Consider the following 9,616-nt stretch of genomic DNA (forward strand, 5'->3'; position numbering starts at 1 on the left):
ACACAATTACCTGATATTAATTAATTAATAGGAAAATTAAGGGTGAGAATATCTTAACTTAATATACAGATGTATCTGATAATCTAATTAATTTGAAACTCTATTGCAAGAACGTAATAGATCTATGTTACAGAATATGTTTCTATGATAATGTTATACAGCTGTTAACATTTTTCGTGCCGGTATATCTATATCTATATCTACGTGAAATAAATATCTCACAATCAGATGAATATAGTAAAATGAGTAAATCAATAGTATTTCCTAAGTAATGTTGTTTATCAACACACAGTAAGCGATTCTCATCTATGTCATTCAATTCAAGGTCTTGTAATTCATTATGCAATCATTATGAGTTCATAACGACAGTTGTGCAACTTTTTTACTATATAAAATATCTGCGCAACTGTCGTTATGAGCACACAACGATTGCATAACGCGTTACAGAATTCCGCTGATCTCAACAGCTGTTATAAAGGTCATAATTTTGAACAACATTCAAGAAGTTTTAATCAGCCAAATACCTCGGATAATTTTACTGCCGGTATTGTAACTTTCAAACCTTATAATTCGAAAGGTACTTAATGAAAATGAATTTTATTGCAGTTTTGAGAAGCTCTTGACAACTATTATATTCTGGAATAAAAAATAGGGTGTTCTATTAAAAAAAAAAATCGATATGACCTTGATCTGACCTGGGCGACGCTTATCAAGATCAAATCGACCAATAAATAGACAATTTTAAACTCTATAATTTTTACATAAAACATTTTTCTCAAAAATGTTTATTTTCAAAATATTTCATCGATCCGGAACTTTTTCTTTACCCTATATAGCATTATTAAGTGTAATTATAATATACAAACTTTAAATTATATATGCGCTATTACATCTTGTCTGCATCGAAGTGCCTCAAGAATTTTCAGAATATTTTTTAAAAAGTCAAACTCAACGAAAAATTATGCAAATACAGATCTACAAATATAATATTGTAATTTAATTTGTAATTAAAAGGATGAGAAACTTTTTAAAGAAAATAGCATACGTATGCGGTATAGCTGTATACTTTTATTTTTGTTTCGTCATTTTTGTTTTTTTTTCTCTTATTATTAGCAACCACTCGTGAAGCGTCTTTTCTGCGAGTTAACATCTCGATGTCTCGCGTGTGCCGGATATAATTTCGTTTTGTTTTCATCTTTGTTTTTTTTTGTACATTTGTCATTACAATCATTAATGTTGTTAGTGCATTTTACAATACTTTCTGACGTACTTCCGCCACAATCGATTTTACACCGTAAAAGAAAACAGCGTCACGCTCTATTCGCTTCCTCTCTTCTCGTTCTCGTGGACGACTTTCCATCGATTATTAATTAATTAATTAATTGAGATTCTATCGAGTACGCACAATCAACATTGCTCGATTTAAAACGGGAGAAGGTAATTGCCAATTTTCAATTCGTCTTGGCTACTATTTGAATATCGTAGAAATTTTCGAGTAAATTCGATATTCTCGAATTTTAAATTAACATTTAAAATTAAATTAACTCTTCAGAGTGTTCCCTGCATTTAGTTAGTCGAGTCACTATTTTATAAATATTTCGAGAATATATTTGCGTAAAATTCGCTTTTTTCTTTGGAGAAAAAATGCCGCGTCTTTTGAAAGAAGATTGTAACGAATAGATTCTTAGATAATAGATCTCTAATCAGCGTGTCATTTATTGTCGAATAAAAATTAAGATGTTTTCGACTGAATCATATGTTTAACTTATTAGATCTATTTTTTTTTATTGCTGCACTCTGAATCGGTGCAATAAGTTGAAGTGAAATAAATATATATTTGTTTCACTTTAACTTATTGGACAGTGTGTACTAATTCAGAAAGTGCAGCAATAAAAAAAACAGACTTACCCTATTAATCGGTTTGATTTTTCAAAAGCACTTCGATTGCGATACTCTTTTTCAAATGCAATATATATTAAGCATGCGACAACAATTACATTTAAATTGCTTTTGCAATTCATACAGAAGTCAGTCGTCATTCATTAATTGCGAATAAATAGAGCGTGGCTAAAAGTTGTACAGCGATTTGTAAAGAAAATAATACCGACAATGAGCACTGTTGTACATTGAAAAAATACTGCTCAGACTTATTAAACGGACTAATATAATACAGATTATATTTTTTTAATTTTACGTTATAATGGAAAATTACTTATTTTTTTCGCGTTAATATTTATTTCTCTTGATTCTTACTCGTCCGAACGTCATCTTTTTTCAATGCACATTCAAAGAAGTAATAGGCTGATCGACCGTAAACTTATACCGAATAAATTAAATTATGCAACAGGCTTGTTCGGACTTTGGCATTATAACATCACACAGCGAACATCGTATACATTTTTACACTTCGCGGTCACTGTCAGAATTATTTACGAGAATGAGATAAAGAGCTAACGAACACGCGAGACTGACAAAAATTCTTTCAACATCAAGCACGCTGCTAAAACGAATCTACAAGCTAAAGCTTATTAGAGAGAAGTTGAGTCTTCGCATCCTAAGTCGTACGAATAAATACGAAAGTAACTGCCGAGAGTTCACAACGGCATTACATTTGCGTTATATCGACAAAGGCAGTTACTGCACAATACATTCGAATTTTTCCACGATTATTGCCTTTCTTGTAACGTACAGTGGCAAAGTCCATATCGTCGATCTTAAAGTCATTTAACAAAGAAAAAATCATTCGATGTTCGACAGAAAAAGAACTTCACTTAAAGATTACAAGCGATATATCAATTTTTATCAGTTCAATTCGTAAATTTTAGTTTTCAATTAAATATTTCATACTTGATATTGTACTAATTCAATTAAAAAAGTTTACAATTAAAAAAGCTTATGGTTTATATCCTAAGAAATATAGTTCAAATGGGATATACATACATACGTATAATAATACATCTATAATCAGAATAATAATAATGATCAGAAAGATTCAAGATGTAAAATGAACAAATACAGTTATTCGTTCTATTTGCAACAATCGAACAATCAAGGAGTGTCTATTACGTTATCTTATAGAAAAATAATTTTTCAATTATTGCTAAGAAAAATGTACAATTTGGCCGTTTTATTTCGACTCACGCACAAAATTCCGAAATGACAAGATTCCGAGATGACTGATATAACAAAAAAATTATTTATTTTGTTATTTCTAAATGAGATAGTGCCTCAATGCTTTCTTTTATGATTAATCTCTTTAAGATCGACGATTGAGTTTTCATCGTAACTTTTATTCTTTGTGTTTGTCGCTGATAGTTTGTTAGTAGATTGTCTTACGTAAATCTATATCGAGAAATACTGTATCATTTTAATAACCACTGTACATACACATCAAAACTTATCTAAAAAGTTTATTGCGAAATTTGACGTATCGCGATAGATGATATATCGATCAATTTTGTTTTATATTTTTTTTTTTTTTATAGAAGAATACCTCTGTGTGAAGAAATACCGGTTAATCTTAAGTCTATTCAGGTAAATACACAGGTAAGTTATAACTCGCTATACACAGAAAAAGAAAACAGAATTGCTTAAAATTATAAATTCGGCGCCCAAGTGTCCATTAATCATTAATCTTCCGTACCGGACCATTTTAGGCCCGGTTGCATCGATCGCATTAATCCGGTCTAATTTTTTTTTGTCTATAAGTAGGATTAATAATAATTTAGGAGAGGACAATCGCGAATCGCTAATCCAGGAGCTCGTTTAATGATCCTCAATGCAACATGGTTTAAATATCTCTAGCACAATTCTATAAATTAGTACATATACATATCTATGGTATTACAATAAGTATAGTATCTACATCAAGATTGGCTCTGAAAAATAATATGATACTCTGTTTCAAGAGAAGTCAAAATACTATCAAGAACTCGAAAGTGATTTATACAAAGTGTGCATTGTAATTTGGACATTATCGATAATTATTACTTCAAAATTTTTTCTCGCCCGCGCTGTGCTGAAAGAATTAAAGAACACACGTAATACTCAAATTGCGGCGATAATGGAGCGATGAATATTCCCTTCGTTCTCTCGCCGAGCGTTGCAAGTTTGCTAACAAGAGTATAAGGGGGACTAAAATATCTTTGAGAGCTTAATACAAAATATCTATTTGTGACCGATTTTATTCGGCATCTCTCTTCATGTATCATACATATCCACGCATCACATACATTCCTTATTAATATACATTGCAAGCAGTGATTTGTTATTAAACCATAAATCGTAAATCTATTTTATTTCTCTTTTTCTTTTCTTTTGCGTAAAACATTTAATGATATGGAATAATAATTGCGATGAAGATTAAATGATGGATGAGTTTCAATGGATCAGCGTATTATGATCAAGTTATACGTATGCATAAAATATCTAATACCGTTTGTAATCGAGATCAACTGTGAACTGAGAGACATCGTAGTTTTAAAGAATTTTTTCGTGAAATTTCACGTAAAACAATGCGAAAAATATACATAATGAACCAACGTTATGACTTGCTCGTCATGTAAACCTAAAGGTGATTTTGAAAAAATTAAACAAGAATATTTAGGTCAATATATGCGGTTAAATGAATATTAGGTCAAAAGCGCTGCTCATGCGCGCAGAGGTCACTCTTAATAGATTAATATAGTTATTGAATTATCAAAATTATTTTTAATTAGACTGCTGTTAGTTAACGCCAATAAATTTTTTTTCCTCGGATATACTATTATTCAGAGATACGGTTTACTGATCCAATTACCGCTGGTTAAGATGTATTTCTTTCCCTTTTTTTTCTTTTAATTCTCGAGGAGATTATATAACACATGGTAAACTATCCTATACTCTTATAATATATACTTATTTGTAATAATCGCGAAACAGTCGATTTTTCTATCTCCTGAAAGAAACTTATATTTATTTCAATGCTGATAATAATTAGTCTGACGATAATCAGGCAATGTTAATGCCTCTCGCGTGATTCACCTTTTACACTCCCCAGTCTCAGTTTCAAATTGATAATAGTTGATCTCTTAATCAATAAAAGATTCGCCTCTTTCAACACTTTTCTTAAGAGTTTCTCAGTTTATTGTATTTGTAATTGTTTTTTTCGATACTCTATTGCACACGATACCTGTTTCTCTTTTTTTTTATCGCTAATTACGATATACAAAAAACGTAATTATATGTATCTACACACACGCTTACACACTTTTTTTATGTACCAGTGGCAATGTTGAACACGTTTTACTTTTTCCTCCCCGTTTTCTATTTTGCGTGTAACAGAAAGAAATTTTTACACATAGAGCACACGTCTGCATAAGCCACTTCGACATTTCGAAAATCCGAAGGAATAAGAAGAGATAGAAAAGGTTTAGAATATAATTGGACACACTAATACCACATATTAAAGTTGTTGTACACTGACAAAAAGTAGGTAAGAATTTGAAAATCAGTTTTTAATTAATAAAAATTCTGTGAACTCCTTAAAGGATACTAATGAGACAAAGCATTAAGTGCATGACCTCTTGTTTTCTAATAAAAATTTTATTTATTTATTCAAAATCAATTAGTAACTCACGTCACTCATTTACAAGAGAAGTTGTTTTCATAAAACGTCTGAAATTTTTATGAGTAAATGATGTATCAAGTGATATTTTCAATTTTCGATACCGTACGGGAAAATTCAGAATGGAAGTCGATTTTCTTATGAAACATGATATTTTTTATTTACAAATTCGATTTTTACGTGAAAAAACTTAAAACTTTTATACTAAAAAAAATCAACAAAAACTAGAAAAATTAGCTTAATTTGATTCAATTAAAGAAAAAAGATTATCGTGTTTAATTGATAGTTATGACGTGGATGTTCTACTTACTCCACGAGCACATCCACGATAGCTAATTTATAACAGTTATAAAATATCTCTTTATATAGTATGCAACCTTTGAACAACTTTATTAATTTTTTATTAGAGAACAAGGAGCATTACATTCACAATTTGCTTAATTAGAAAGTATCCTTCAAACTGTTTACAATTTTTTTCTAATTGAAAACTGTTTCTCTAATTGTTGCCTACTGCTTTTAGTAAAGAGCTTCATGCTTTGTGTAGAAACTGAAATTAAAAAGTATTATGTTCGATAAATATAACAATGAAGGAAACTTGCCCAGATGACCTTCACCTTGACATATGTTGTCAAATTCATGATCCAACAGATTTTCGCTCGTTATTCGTTAATACTGTTGTTATTCATTAATACTGTTACACTTTTTGTTTTTGGATTATATTTCTTTAACAAAAACAAAAAATAAAAATTTTGAGCACATAAATACAAAATTGTCTTCTATAGATAATATATAGTTAGTTTTTATTGGGATGTCCGGAAAGTTCGTGCCGATTTTGAAGGAAAATTGAAACGCAGATTTAAATTTTTAATTTCATTTATTAAATTTAAATCGTTTGCGGCACGAACTTTCCGGGCAACCCAATATAATGTACTGATTTTATAATACTATTACGAATTTTGCAATAATTAACTTATTTGTAAGATAACAAAATAAACTTCAAAATTGATATAATAAGTAGTAATGCCACATATTCTCAGCTAACAAAATATTTTTAATGACGCCAGCATAATACATGCACTTGTCAGTACGATGTTCAGCTAACTTCGTACCTGACAAATATACTGATAGCACATCATAATCTATGCGCTGTGCGAACATTGTGCTTGTAAAATCCCAGTAATCAATCTTAAAATTTTGACTGTATGTCGTAACTAGTGACAGCACCATGCAAACATCATCTGCTTTATTGGCAGAAAATAGCACAGAAGTGCTAGTGCTTGTATGGTGTGCTGAGTATAGCATATAACGTGCTGACACGTTTAGTTATCGGGGTTTTTACTTTTTTTTTTAAGTGTTATCTATACGAAATACCTAAAAGTTAATGATTAAAAGTATATGAGCATTTCTAGAATCTTTTCACTTCAATGTAAAACATTTTTTGTTTCTATGTTTTTTTTATTGATTTATACTATGGATATGCCGAATATTCAGCAATTCCGGCCATTTTTTATAATACGTGCGATTCAGATCATCTAATTTATCCAGCTAACCAATCAAATTGTAAAAATGTCATTTTTCACACAATCCGGATAGTTACTTTAAAATTAAAAAAAAATTAGTTAATTAATAATACTTACACTGCGTAAGGTATAATGATAAAAGTATATATTAAATAAAGTATAATTTAAATTATTAAAAGGATACATTAAAAAAAAAAAAGTAGTATTTTCAGAGAAATCGAGAGCATATCATTCAATGATGATGCCATTCAATGAATCTCAAAATATTTCAACTTTACATCTATTAAAATAATTATATTTTTTAAAATCATTAAAATAATTATTTTTAAAACCATTTTTTCTTCTTAAAAGTTCATGATGTCTTCTTGATAAAGCGATACTTAGTTTTTCAGCTTTTTTGCAAAAATATGATTTTTTAGAACAAAATATTCTTTTTCTTTTTTATAAAATTCTTGTTTACTTTTTTGGATATATAAATTTTGAATTGTTATCAAAATCTTTTTCCGCTACAGATTTGGATTCTATACAGTTTGACCTTTTGCTAAAAAAAAATTAATTAATTTTTTTTAAGCAGAGAATGGAATAATTAATATTCTGTTATTTTTTCATTACTTTTTATAACAATTTGATGATAACATTGTAATTTTTTATGAGGTAAATATTTACAATAGGAAACTCAGCTTCGATCTTGACTTTGACATGTTATGACTCTGAGTGACTTCCAACAGATTTTAATTGGTGCTCGTTACTTGTTAATAAATTGTTGATAAAAAAAATCCATTGTTTTACGGAGCGAAATGAGGTTTATAATTGTACTGTTTTACATGAATTTTCGACTTCCACGCGAACCAAAGGCCACAGTTTATATACATATTCCTACTTACTATTATATATCACTAAACTTTAACTTTTTACGAGATCATAGAAATCCCACTATCATCTACTGTACATGCGTAGTGTAACTTAGAAAAGAATTAAGATATCACTTGAAACGCTGTCTCTTAGATCACTCTTAATAAAGATGGTATAGAGCTGTTTCTCGTTTCAGTATTATTATATTTCAGTGGTTCAAACATATTCAAAAATTATTTTATATAGCTCAAAATATAAAGAAAATAAAATAGTGCTTTTAAAGAAACTTATAAAGAAACTTAATATTTTGATCTTTTTCTCTTTTGAAGAAATGCATTCTTTCTCTTAAATTCTTAAAATTCACTTCGAACATTCATATATGCGAGATATTTATAAAAAAATTAAGTCTCAGAAAGAAAAATGTTACAATGATTAAGTTGCATATAAGCAACTCTTCAACTGGAATTTGCAAATAATTCAAATTTGAAGATAAATTGCAGGCAATACTTCATTAAAAAATAAAGCAAAAAGAATAAAACGTTAAATAATAAAATATGACATGATGACATTAATAATAAATTTTCCTGCAAGATATTTTCAATACGGCACAAATTATACTGATTATATGACATCACATATACTAATAAATTGCGCTAACATTATGAATTCTAAACATAGTTTGTATCAAACAATAAAGTAAATTGTTTTAATAATAAATTTAATCGACGTTAACAATACGATTGTGTCAAAATTATATATAAATCAAATTAGTAGTCAAATTATTTTACATGATTTCTTACATTTTCGGAAATACAACATAAATAGAACGTAATCTTATAAAGTCAGCTACTCAAAATAACAAAAAAATTGAGTTTTCCTCGTAGACAGCGTGTAATTTTTTTGAATAGAGAAAAAAGAGAGTATATAAAATTTAGAAAAATAGAAAAATTATAAGAGAAAGGCAAAAAGAGTGAGTGTGTGTGTGTGTGTATGTGCGTGCGTGCGTGCGTGCGTGCGTGCGTGTGTGTGTGTGTGTGTGTGTGTGTGTGTGTGTGTGTGTGTGAGAGAGAGAGAGAGAGAGAATGAAATTTAGTTAGGTTTTGAAATGGTCGAAGTGTCTGGAATCATATACATTATTTAGATTATTTATAAGAAAAATATTGACTTTTTATCCTTCACATCGTCAATGTTCTTATGATCCTCGCATTGTGTTGCCTAAATTTCTTAATTCTGAGCACAGTTTATACTCAAATAAACTTTTTTCAATATGCGGCTGTGTCTAAACGTGAGTAAAGCAATACTTTCATAAACTTTCATTAATTTAAATAGACGTGGTTTGTGTAAAGATGAACGCGTTCGAGAATGTAAAACACATCTTAAAGAATTACAGCAAAAAAGGATCTTTTATCATTTTCTCTTTTCTATCCTATCATTACTGTCATTATTGTTATTATATCAACAATTTATCAGAAAATACTGAACTACATATAAATGATCAATGATATAGTTCTCTTTTAAAATGTCCTCGAAAACAAATAATGTTACAAAAGTGCTCGAAAACAATATGTACAGCTAAAACATTAAAAATATTTATAATAGTTTCTGATTATAGTCATTCCAAACTATATGTTGTGTATAG

Source organism: Atta colombica, unplaced genomic scaffold (genome assembly GCF_001594045.1).
Source record: "Atta colombica isolate Treedump-2 unplaced genomic scaffold, Acol1.0 scaffold261, whole genome shotgun sequence".
Classification (NCBI taxonomy): domain Eukaryota; kingdom Metazoa; phylum Arthropoda; class Insecta; order Hymenoptera; family Formicidae; genus Atta; species Atta colombica.